At 42.1% G+C, this 11,932-nt stretch overlaps 1 protein-coding gene across 7 annotated transcripts in view; it reads left to right on the top strand.

Moving 5' to 3' along the window:
- Positions 1–11,932, top strand: part of LOC109915908 (roquin-1-like) — a 100,842-nt gene that overhangs the window by 787 nt on the left and 88,123 nt on the right. For 2 of the 7 annotated variants that reach the window (XM_048601804.1, XM_048601805.1), the window contains exons 1-2: positions 9,169–9,422; positions 9,730–9,813. The exons of 2 other annotated variants lie outside the window; for them this stretch is intronic. The gene's annotated coding sequence lies outside the window, so the exon portion shown is untranslated. Of the gene's footprint in view, positions 1–9,167; positions 9,423–9,459; positions 9,478–9,729; positions 9,814–11,932 lie in introns of those variants that run through there. 3 more of the 7 variants (XM_048601807.1, XM_048601812.1, XM_048601806.1) reach the window with 3 other exon arrangements.

The following is an 11,932-nucleotide window of genomic DNA, read 5'->3' as shown; positions in this document are numbered from 1 at the left end:
TCCACATTGATACCATTGGGCTGCAGGGTTCCCAAGCGGAATATGAGTTGCTGTTCCTGCAACCTTCGGGTAGCATCGTTGTGGCACTGCAGAAGGCCCAGGATGGACATGTCATCTGCGGAATGGGAGGGGGAGTTGAAATGGTTCGCGACTGGGAGGTGCAGTAAAACCTCATGCTGTCCCTGTCTTGGGAACTCAAGAGAGTTTTACCTTCAAACTACTTTCAATTTCAAAGGGTAGATGGAATTTTGCTCTTTATCTAATCCCATGCTGCACCTGTCCTGGTATTGTTTTATGAAGCAGTGTGGACAGAGCTTTACTCTGTATCTACCATGTGCTGTATCTGCTGTGGCTGTTTTGATAGAGGCTTTCAGTACAGAAGGAGGACATTCGACCTGACTGTACTGGCTCGCGAAAGTGTTACTCAGCTAGTTCCATTCTCCAGGCCCATCTCTGTAGCCTTGTAAATTCATCACCTTCAAACTGTCACAGAGGGGGAGTGGCTGAACTCCTCTGATGATTCAACCAAAACACAATCTGTTATGGCGCGACTCGATGTTCCCTTCTAATAATTACCCCTGAAACACCCAGAGAAGCCCGCTTTCCCCCCATAATCTGTTAAAAGAAAGAAAATCCCTGATCCCCTTTATAAATAACAAGAAACGATTTATTTATTTAACCCTAACTATCAACAAATTAACAGAATTACTAACAAACTGAACAATTCCCACCTAAGTACTAAGTACTCCCTAACTAAATTCTACTAGAATGCTGTTCAAATAAACACAAGTCCCACTTATATAAACCCAATTAATAAGACAATGATAAATTGAAACTTAATCTCTCCATGTTTCCACAGTCTTCTGGAATACTCTGCCTTCTCCAGCCTTCTCTTGATGACCTTTTCTTGCCATCTCACCTCACAACTGTCTTTCTTCTGCTGTCGGGGATGTTTTTTCTCTGTAAATGCTCCTGTGAGGAGTTTTAGCTAGAAATGCTGTGATACCCTTTAATTAGATGGTGCTTTCTCTAACATCTGAAAGGTGTCGTCTCTTTGGCAGTTGGCTCTCCCTGATTTTCCAAATGCCGTCATCTTTATACCCGTGATGACATAACAATATTTCTTAAGTAAGATTGGTTTGATATTGTCATCAGATTTAAATTTAATAGGCTTTTAGTATCTAAGGGCTTGGTTTAAATTGGCTAAATTTGAAAAGACTTGTTGTCTTGGTGAAAATGCTGCTTGGCTGTTTGATACAAAATGTTTCCATTCGAGCGTTCTCTCTACAATGCTTGCAAACTTCCAAGCACAGGCAAACCACAATTCTTAAAGGGACGACACACGGTTTTTCAATTCGTGAGTATTCTACACAACTTTGTAACAAAATCTATAACCAGCTCTCTTTTGAAACCTCTTATGGAATCCACCTCCATTCTCCCAGGCAGCACATTCCAAATCCTAACAACTCTCTGAGTAAAGGCATTTCTCCTCATCTAAATGCTAGCTTTCTTGCTGACAGTCTTGAAATGGTAGCCCCGCGCCCCCAGTTACTGACATACCAACTCATGGAGACAGAATATCCCATGTACCCTGTCAAAATTATTCATAATTTTGAACATCTCAATAAGGTCACCTCTTAATCTTCTCTGCACCAAGGAGAATAAGCCCAATTTTTCAAATCTTTCCTTGTATCTAAAACTTCATATTCTTGGTATCATTCTAGTAAATCTCCTATGCACTCTCTCCAGGTCTTTAACATCCTTCCTTAAATAGGGTGCTCAGAACTGAAGACAATACTCCAAATGTGGACTGACCAATGATTTGTAGAGGTGTAGCATCGCTTCCTTGTTTTTGTGCTCTATGCCTCTATTTATCACCCCAAGGATCCTGTAAGCCTTCTTAACTGTTTCAACTTGCCACCCTTCAGAGAATCATGTAGATGAACCCCAAGGTCCCTCTGTTCCTGTACTCCCCTCAAAATTGTACCATTGAGCCTGTACTGTGTCTCCATATTTCTCCAACCAAAATGTATTACCTTACATTTCTCTGCCTTGAAGCTTATCTGCCTGGTCTCTGCCCATTTGGCCAACTTGTCAATATCCCTCTGAACTCACTCAGCATCACCCTCACAATTTACTATTCTCCCTAGTTTAGTATCTAGAGATTTTTCCACAACAGCCACCTCCAAATCATTTCTATAGATCATAAAAAGCAAACACAGGGTGTCACTGATTTTTGAGAATATTGTAACACAGTAACACAGTGTGATTATTGAGAATATTCTAACATAGAGAAACACTGTGGTTGTTGGAAATATTCTCTCACAGAATAACACAGTCTGGTTATTCAGAATATTCTTACACAGGGTAAGTCTAATAGAGTGTGGTTACTGAGAGTATTCTGACGCCGAATAAACACTGTGGGTTATTAGGAAATAAAAACCAAAAGAACTGCGGATGCTGTAAATCAGGAACAAAAACAGAAGTTGCCGGAAAAGCTCAGCAGGTCTGGCAGCATCTGTGAAGAAAAACATCAGAGTTAACTTTTCAGGTCTGAGGAAGGGTCATCGGACCCGAAATGTTAACTCTGATTTTTTTCTTCACAGATGCTGCCAGACCTGCTGAGCTTTTCCAGCAACTTCTGTTTTCGTTCATGGTTATTGGGAATATTCTTATGGCAGAGTAATAGAGTGTGATTATTAAGAATACTCTAACACAGTATAACATTGTGGTGTTTAGGGATACTCTAATCCACGATAGCACTGTGTGGTTATTGAATTGATTTATTTATTGTCGCGTGTGTTTTGTTCAAAATACAGTGAAAAGTGTTGTGTAGTGTCGCCAATCGCTGGCGCCATCTTAAAATGCAGAAAAATAAACCTAAAAATTGAATATAAAAGCAGAAGAATAAAGAAGTAAACAAAAAGTGTTCAACCTTACAGAGATAAGACAGTGTGGAGCTGGATGAACACAGCAGGCCAGGGAGCATCAGAGGAGCAGGAAAGTTGAAGTTTTGGGTCTTATTGTTAAGTGCTCCGCCATGGGCCTGGCATGATTCCCCTTCACCGCTGTCGCTGGAACAAAAGTCACCCCTTTTCAGCACCATCTCATCTCCACTGATGCCCCTGCCACCATACGTCCTCATTGAACCTTGCCAATGCAGACGCCACCAATGCCACCAGTTACCGCGCCAGCCCGAACATGACTCTGCCACCACCGTGAGTCTGCTTTGGGCCCACCTTGCCAATGCTGCCAAAGTCACCGGCCCCTCGTACTGGGCCCAAACACGCCTCCGCTGCCGGCTCCAAGAATCTGCGCTGGACGTAGATGCCACTGGGAACCTAAACTCTTTCAGCACAAGTCTGCGCTGGGCTCACTCGCTAACCAGCCAGGAGTACATGCTGGGCCAACATTCTGCCACCGATGCCATGGCTGTGGCTAAACTCTTCAAGGCGAGGTGAGAAAAATAAAAGAGAGTGAAAAAAAAATGAAGAAGTGAAGGAAAGAAAAGAAATGAAAAGAAAAACGGACGGAGCGGACAAGCCCCAGGCTCAAAGGCCCTACTCCAATGCCATCTTGCTGGTCCACGTTGCTGGAATATTCTTCCAGGTGAGAATGATGCAGGGTACAGGCACTGCCATGTAGTTTGTGGAGATGCTTTGTACAATGCCTTAAGAAACACATACAGGAATAGACTGCGCAGCCTCTCGAGACTGCCCTCCTATTTGATAGGATCATTCAATGGTTGATCTGACATTCCTCACGTCTATTTTTTGCTCCCACAGCAAGGAGTTCCAAAGACTCACAATCCTCCGATAGAAGAAATTCCTCCTCATATCCGTCTTAAGTTGGAGCGCCTTTATTCCGAGACTACGCCCTCTGGTTCTAGACACTCCCAAGAGAGGAAACATCCTCTCAGCATTTACCCCCTCGAGCACTTTAAGAATCCTGTATGTTTCGATGAGAACACCTCTCATTTTTCTTAACTCCAGCATGTAGAGTCACAACTTGTTTAGTTTTTGCTCATAAGACAATCCCTCCATGCCATGGATCATCCAAGTGAACCTTCTCTGAACTGATTCCAATGAAATACTATCTTTCTTTAAATAAGGGCCAACATCCCATTAGCTTTCCTGATTACCTGCTGCCCCTGTGTGGTAGCTTTCTGTGTTTCATTCTCAAGGTCACCCAAGTCCCTTTGTGATGCAGGTTTCTGCAGTATTTCTCCATTTAAATAATATTGTTTTTGCCCTCCCTTCCAAAATGAACAACCTGGGGGACAACTTTTAGTGACTGGCGTATTTGTCTGAGATCCCTTTGTTTCCCTCCTCCACCTAGACTCACACGTTCCAAATAACAAGTGACTTCCTTATTCTTCCCACCAAATTGGACAACCTAGTACTATCTGTGTTCAACCTCATTTCCAATTATTTGCCCATTCTGCTGATTTTTAATATCGTTCTATAATTTGTGGAATCGTCCTCAGTATGACCATCATCCAAATTTGGAGTTACCCATAAATTTATAACTTGCGTTTTTGACTTCTGTGTTAGAATTGTAAATGGTGAAAGCAGTGGCCTAGCACTGCTCATTGTGGAACACCACTTCCTATCTTCTCACACTCTGAATAACTTCCCTTTATTCCCGCTCTCTGCTTTCAACGTTGAAGCCAGTTGGCAATCCATTTTGTCACTTGTCCCCTAACTTCCCATTCTCTGGCCCAATTCATTAGCCTATTTTGGGGCACGTTATCAAAGGCATTTGGAACAGTCAGATAAATTACGTCTACTACTTCCCATTGTCTCCACTCAATGTTAACTCCTCAAAAAATTCAATAGGGTTCATCAGGCAAATTTTCCTTTTAAGAACATGCTAATGATTCATTAGATTATTTCTCATTTCTATATGGTCTATTTTTCTCTCCTTTTAAGTAAGGATTTTGTTTTTTCCACCACTACTGTTAGCCGACTAGTCTATAATTCACTGGACCCGTTCTGCATCCCTTCTTAAATTTAGGAATTGCTTTAGTTCCTGCTAAGGTCTGGCACAGAACCACTTTCTAACAAAATATTTCACGTCAGTGTTTACTGAGGGCATAGGTTTAAGGTGAGAGGCGAAAAATTTAAAAAAGACCTGAGCAGTAACCTTTTTGTGCAGCGAGTGGTGGGGACAGGTACAATTACAAAATTTAAAAGGCATCTGGATGGGGACATGGATAGGAAGGGTTTTGTGGTTGGTTGGCTCGCCGAGCTGGTCCCTTAGTTTGCAGACGTTTCATTACCCTACTGGGTAACATCATCGATTGGGATCCTAGGACAGGACAAACAGAGACAAGCACGGGAATTCCACCAAGAAGGCCATCAACAAATTAGACCCTATAATATACACCACTGTGAAGGAAAACTGGAAATGAGGTAATCAAATCCAACGGACCCCAGAGTTTAAATACCAGGCAGGAAAACACAATGGTGCTTCATCGGAGACTGCACTGATGATGTTACCAAGCAGCAAGGTAATGAAATGTCTGCAAACTAATGAACCAGCTCGGCGAGCCAACCAACCACAAAACCCTTCCTACCCATGTCCCCAGATGCCTTTTAAACCAACCACAACCAACCAACCACAACATCCACAACCCAAGCTACAAATCTACTCAGGAACTTTATAGGAAGGGTTTAGAGGGATATGGGCCAAATGCAGGCAAATGGGATCAGATCAGATTGGGATGTCTGGTCAGTGCGGATGAGTTAGACTGAAGGGTCTGTTTCTGTGCTGTATGACTCTATTGGTAGTAGTGAACTGGCTACGAGTGAGGAGCAGCTGTTTTAGTCACATTGCTCAATGCCGACCCCAGAATGCCACTGGTGGGAGTTTCAGTTAATGGTAACGCTGTTGAATGTCAAAGGAAGTGGTTGGACTCTCTGATCTTTGAAACTGTCATTGTTTGGCACTTTCGTAGCACAAGCATTATTTGCCACTTATCAGCCCAATGATAGAGGGGAGGTCATTGATGAAGCAGCTGAAGATGGTTGGGTTTAAAGGGCGCTACCCTGAGAGACTCCTGCACCAATGTCCTGAGACTGGAACAATTGACTTGAAAAACAATCTGGTTTTCTGTCGTGCTAAGTATGATTCCTAACAGTGGATACTTTTCTCTCTGATTTCCCTTTAATCTTGCTGTTTAACGCCATACTCGGTCAAGTGCTGCTTTGATATGAAAGACAGCAAATCACAACTTATTTCTGGGATTCAATTTCTTGTTTGAAACTTCATGTTTGATCTAAGGCAATGATAGAATCTGTGAAGCTGAGCGGTCCTGTCAAAGCTCAACCTGTGCACAAATGAGCAGGCTGTTGTGTAAAGCTGCTTGATAATGCAGTCAGTGATGTCCTCTGTTTCTTTCCTGATGATCAATAGTAGACTGATAGGGTGGTAATTGGCCGGGTTGGATTTGTTCTGCTTTTTGTGTACAGGACATACTTGGGCAATTTTCCACTTTACAACACTATACAGCACAGGACCGGGCCCTACGGCCCACCAAGCCTGTGCTAATTCCTACACCTTATTTAGACCCATTACTTATTGCCCATATGCAGTTTCTATTGCTCTGTTCACCCCCCCATTCAAGATATGCCTTAAATGTTGCTAATCTGCCTGCTTCCACCACCTCCACTGGCAGTGTGTTCCAGGCACGCACCACCCTCTGTGTGAAAATCTTTCCCCTGCTCACCTTGAACCTGTGCCCTCTAGTAGCTGACCTGGGAAAAAACCTCTGACTATCCACCCAATCTATTGCCTCTCATAATTTTGTGGACATCTATCAGGTTGGCCCTCAGCCTCTGTCTTTCCAGTGAAAACAAATTTATCAAACCTCTTCTCATAACTAAAACCCTCCAGACCAGGCTGGGTAGATGCCATTTTCTTTCTATTTAACCTATTTTTCTAATCAATCTGTTCAAAGATGTTATCACACACACCTCTGGAGCAGATGAGAGTCCTGATGATGAAGCGTTGGCCTGAAAATGTCAAAAATAGCAGCATTGAAATTATTGGTTCTCTGTGGCAGGCCTGATTAGGATAGAACATGTTTCTGAACCCTGGTGAGTAACCACATAAAGAAGACCTCAAATAGGCTTTGGAAATGACTATAATTATGTAGGTAGGTATGAGAGAAATCTGTAGTCCTTGTAAGGTTCAAAAACAGAAGTTGCCGGAAAAGTTCAGCAGGTCTGGCAGCATTTGTGAAGAAAAAAATAAGAGTTAACGTTTTGGGTCGGTGACCCCTCCTCAGAACTCTTCCTCACCGGACCTGAAACGCTAACTTTGTTTTTTTCTTCACAGATGCTGCCAGACCTGCTGAGCTTTTCCTGCAACTTCTGTTTTTGTCCCTGATTTACGGTATCTGCAGTTCTTTCGGTCCTTATAAGGTTGTTCTCCTGATTTGAAAATCTGAATTTGAGTTTGATTTATTGTTGTCACATGTACCATATTGTACCATACAAAGTGCATTGTACCATACAATGCAGAACAGAGTGCAGGGTGCAGTGTTACAGCAGTAGAAAGGCACAGAGAGGGATCAGAATTACCATTTGAGAGGTCCGTTCAAAAGTCTGATGACAGCTGTTATTGAATCAGTTCATATATGTTTTCAAAGTTGTATATCTTCTGCCCAATGGAAGAGGATGGAAGAAACTATGACCAGTGTGGGAGGGATCTTTGATTATGTTGGTTGCTTTCCTGAGGCAGTATGGATGGAGACAATGGATGGAAAGCTGGTTTGCATGCCGGACTGGGCTGTGTTCATGACTCTCTATAGTTTCTTGTGGTCTTAGGAAGAGCAGTTGCTATACCATATTGGGATGCATCCAGATAGGCTGCTTTCTATGGTGCATATATAAAAATTGGTAAGAGTCTTTGTGGACGTGCTGAATTTCCTGAGGAAGTAGAGGTGTTGTTGTGCTTTCTTGACTGTCATGTCGACGTGGTGGTGGTCATCACTCCTAGGAACTTGACGTTCTCGACCATCTCCACTTTAGCATCACTGATGCAGACAGGGGAATGCCCTCCACTTCCTGAAGTCAATAATCAGCTCTCTCATTTTACTGAGGCTGTACGCTTATTGGTGTAGCTGAGTTTGGCAATGCTGAGAGCGATTGGGGGTTGAGATTGTAGCGGGTTTTCTGTTTCCGCCAAATAATTAGTAGGTGCTTTGGTGCATTTACCATACATCCCCTTGGACCTTCGGCTCTGTAATTCTCTCCCTATATCACTTTGCCTCTCTCTCTGCCTTTATATTGCTCTTTAAAGACTGTCTCTTTGGCTGTTGCTGGCCTGGTGCATGGAACTGGTTTTTATTGAGTGTTTGAAAGGGCAAGAAAACTGCCAGAACATCAAAATGTCAGCAGAAGATGAGACCACACAGTACTTTATGTCTTAAAACCCTGAGCAGTTTTGAACGAGTAGACAGTGAAAGTTAATCCCCACTGTTTAGAGAATTTGTAAGAAGGAGAGGTGGGTAGAATTTTATGTGAAGCACAGACACTACAATTGACCATTTGAGTAAAATAGTCTGCTTCTATGTTGTTACTCCCTCTGTAATTCTACGGGAACATCAAGCATACAATAAATAAGGAACAGCAAAAGGTCAGGAAAGTCAGTGGTCAGCAACGGTTCAAGAGCTAGCACTGATAAATGAAATGGATGAATGAGGGCAGCTGCTTACAAAGTTCTTTAAATAGAGATAACAAGGTGTAGAGCTGGATGAACACAGCAGGCCAAGCAGCATCAGAGGAGCAGGAAGGCTGACGTTTCGGGCCTAGGCCCTTCTTCAGAAATCAAAGTTCTTTAGGCTGCTTTTGAATTAGGGATTTTTCACCCTTTGAGTCAGGTTCACTACAGTCCCGTTACAGCCCATGTCTGATTTGTACTACAGCCTAGCAGCATCGGGCACCTATGCTCATTGCACTGAGAAAAACTAATGTGGAGCCTGGGAAACTCCTGTCTGTGGTAATGGGATCAGTTTGCAGTTTGTTTAAACTAAACTGGGATTGGATTAATTTACAGACCAGCCTGCACTGTTCGCTTCCTGCTTGTATTTCCTGTTGCACAATCACGAAATGTGTCATCCAAGCTCTGGGTTCCTGGCTAAGTAGAATGAGTTGGCGTTTTTTTTTGATAAGGAAGTTCGCTGTCACTTTAATTTGCTGCTTCCTTGTTTAGGGCTGTCTTTGTTGTCTGTGCTACAGTGAAGTGACACAGTGAGGCCTATTGTGTGCTGTTCATTCAGAGAGCAGAGGTGTGAAAAGTATTCAATTTTACCACCGTATTAGACTTGTACAGTAGCAAGGAGCTGTAAAAATCTATGAAGTTTGTGTGTTACAGCTAACTGAAGAGGTCAACCATCATTTATAAGCACACACAAGGTAATAAGGCTTTAACTGGAGTACAGCCTGAGTCCGAATTCCTTGAACTTATCTTGTGAGTGTTTTTTCTCTCTAGCTTTCTATAAAAGACAGTGAGTCGCTGTGGTCGGACATACTTCTGGCTTCTACAATGTCTGTGTAGCTGGCTGTCTCTGTCAAATGTTGTGGTGCTGTTTGTATCCAGTACTGTTTGTAACCAATAGGACAGAGTTGAACCATGATGATTCCTTTTACAGGGCTTTTCATTGTATTTTACGGTCCATTGTAGAGTACAATTGACAATAAATCATCATTCATTCATTTGCAGGTGCATTGCTGCCATCCGGTGTTACCAAGAGGATGGGCTAGCGCAATGATTACGACTCTAGCTGCCAGGAGATCCTGCAGACAGGTAAAGTTATGTCTGATTTGCAAATTATGCCATTGTGGTTTGTGCCAACTGTCAGTTGATGTGGTCCTAATTCACTAAGTCAAAACGGTCAGCTGAAACAGCGATGTGAGGGGGCATGGCTGGAGTTTGAATGTTTGTAGTTTATGGAAATTAACTGAAACTTCAAAAACTCCCTATCCATTGTCTCATTAACTTATATCTCCTCACCACTATTTCATTAACCAATATTTCCCACCATCATATCAACCAATATCTCCCCACCACCATCTCATGAACTAATATCCCCACACCATTGTTTCATTAATTAATATTCTTCCACCATCATCTCGTTAACTAATATCTTTCCCAAAAACCTCAAACTAATATCTTCCTACCCATGTCGGGCAGCACGGTGGACAGCATGGTTAGTACTACTGCCTCATAGCACCAGGGACCCGGGTTTGATCCCACCCTTGGACGACTGTCTGTGTGGAGTTTGCACATTCTCCCCGTGTCTGCGTGGGTTTCCTCCGGGTGCTCTGGTTCCCTTCCACAATCCGAAGATTTGCAGGTTAAGGTGGATTGGCCATGCTAAATTGCCTCATAGTGTCCAGAAATGTGCAGGCCTAGTGGATTAGCCACAGGAAATGCAGGATTACAGGGATAGGATAAAGTGTGGATCTGGGTGGGATGCTCTTAGGAGGGTCAGTATGGACTTGACTGGCCTGCTTCCACACTCTAGGGATTCTATGATTCTACGAACATCTGAAGAAAGGAGAGAGAAGAGGGAAAAGACAGGTAGGTGATAATTTATACCTATTTTGAAGAGATCAGGAAGGAATCAGGAGGGTAGGTATTTGCATGTACTAGGAGCACAGAAGCAAAAATCAACTATTGTTAAGGGAAGAAAAGGTCCTCATAGCTTTTGGTAAATGGAACTAGGGATCGATCAGCAGGGAATTAAAAAAAAGATTTCCCTATTGATAGTTGAAGCATTTTGGTCAGGAGAATACAAAAGTTACACAATCTTTATATAACAATCTAGATGAAGTGGTAGCGTAAAAGGATCCAGGTTTTCAATCAAAGGAAAATAGAAGAGCAAATATGTAGTCAAATTGCTAAAAAGTGAGAATCAAAAGGGTGGCAATAGAAGATTTCAATTACCTAAATAGTAACTGGAATAAAGTCTATGTAAAAGTTACCAAGGGCGCATAATTTTTTTTAGCCAGCACGTAGCGAGCCCATCAGTGTGGAAGCATTTTAGTGATAGCAATTGCAGCTTTGGAAGAGTTAGAATAATAATAGAAATGGTTAATGATGGACTAAAAGTCAAAGTTTTAAATTGAGGAAAGGCCAATTTTACAAAGCTGGAATGTGATTTGGCGAATGTGAACTCAAAACAGCTACTTGAGGATAAATCAGTGTTACAGCAATGGTAGGCATTGAAGGGGGTGATACGGAGGGATTCAAAAAGTTTGTTCCTGAAAGGAGGAGTGGGTGGGACGCCCCAAATTTTGAAAGAACTACCAGAGCAGATTAAGAGTAAATAACGTAGCTATGTGAAATGTCAAGATCTCAATGCAGACAGGGGTGAAATTATAAAATACATTAGGTCAGAAATCACACAAGGCCAAGTTATAGCCCAACAGGTTTATTTGAAAACACAAGCTTTTGGAGCCTTGCTCCTTCTTCAGGTGTTAGTGAGAGAGGGAGTATCAGACACAATTTATAAGTAAAAGATCAAATGTTCACAACACAGATAAGGATGTATTAAACAAACCTAAGATGCTGTTAAATCACTAATTGGTTAGAAGGTCTTCATTGATTAATATGTAAATGTAAATCCCTGAATTTCTTTCAAGTCACAGTCCTGAGAGACGGAAAGGTTTTACCAGTGTAAAGAAAAGATGACATTTTAGGTCAGACACTGCATGTTAGGTGTGAGACCTTGTTTAGCATCTGTTTGTGTTTTGGTTTGGAGTCAAACTGGTTTTATTTTTAAAGTAGAAATTTATAAAACGCCACATTGACTGACTGACTTTCTATAAACTGTGTGCTTTTTGAATAAAATAGAATATATCTGCAAATACAAATGCAACCCATAGATTTACGTGTGTGTGTGTGTGTGTGAGATAGAGAG

This window comes from Rhincodon typus, chromosome 10, assembly GCF_021869965.1.
Source record: "Rhincodon typus isolate 14 chromosome 10, sRhiTyp1.1, whole genome shotgun sequence".
NCBI classification, from domain to species: domain Eukaryota; kingdom Metazoa; phylum Chordata; class Chondrichthyes; order Orectolobiformes; family Rhincodontidae; genus Rhincodon; species Rhincodon typus.
Note: the sequence above shows the minus strand (reverse complement) of the source record. Positions and strands in the feature narration are given on the sequence as shown.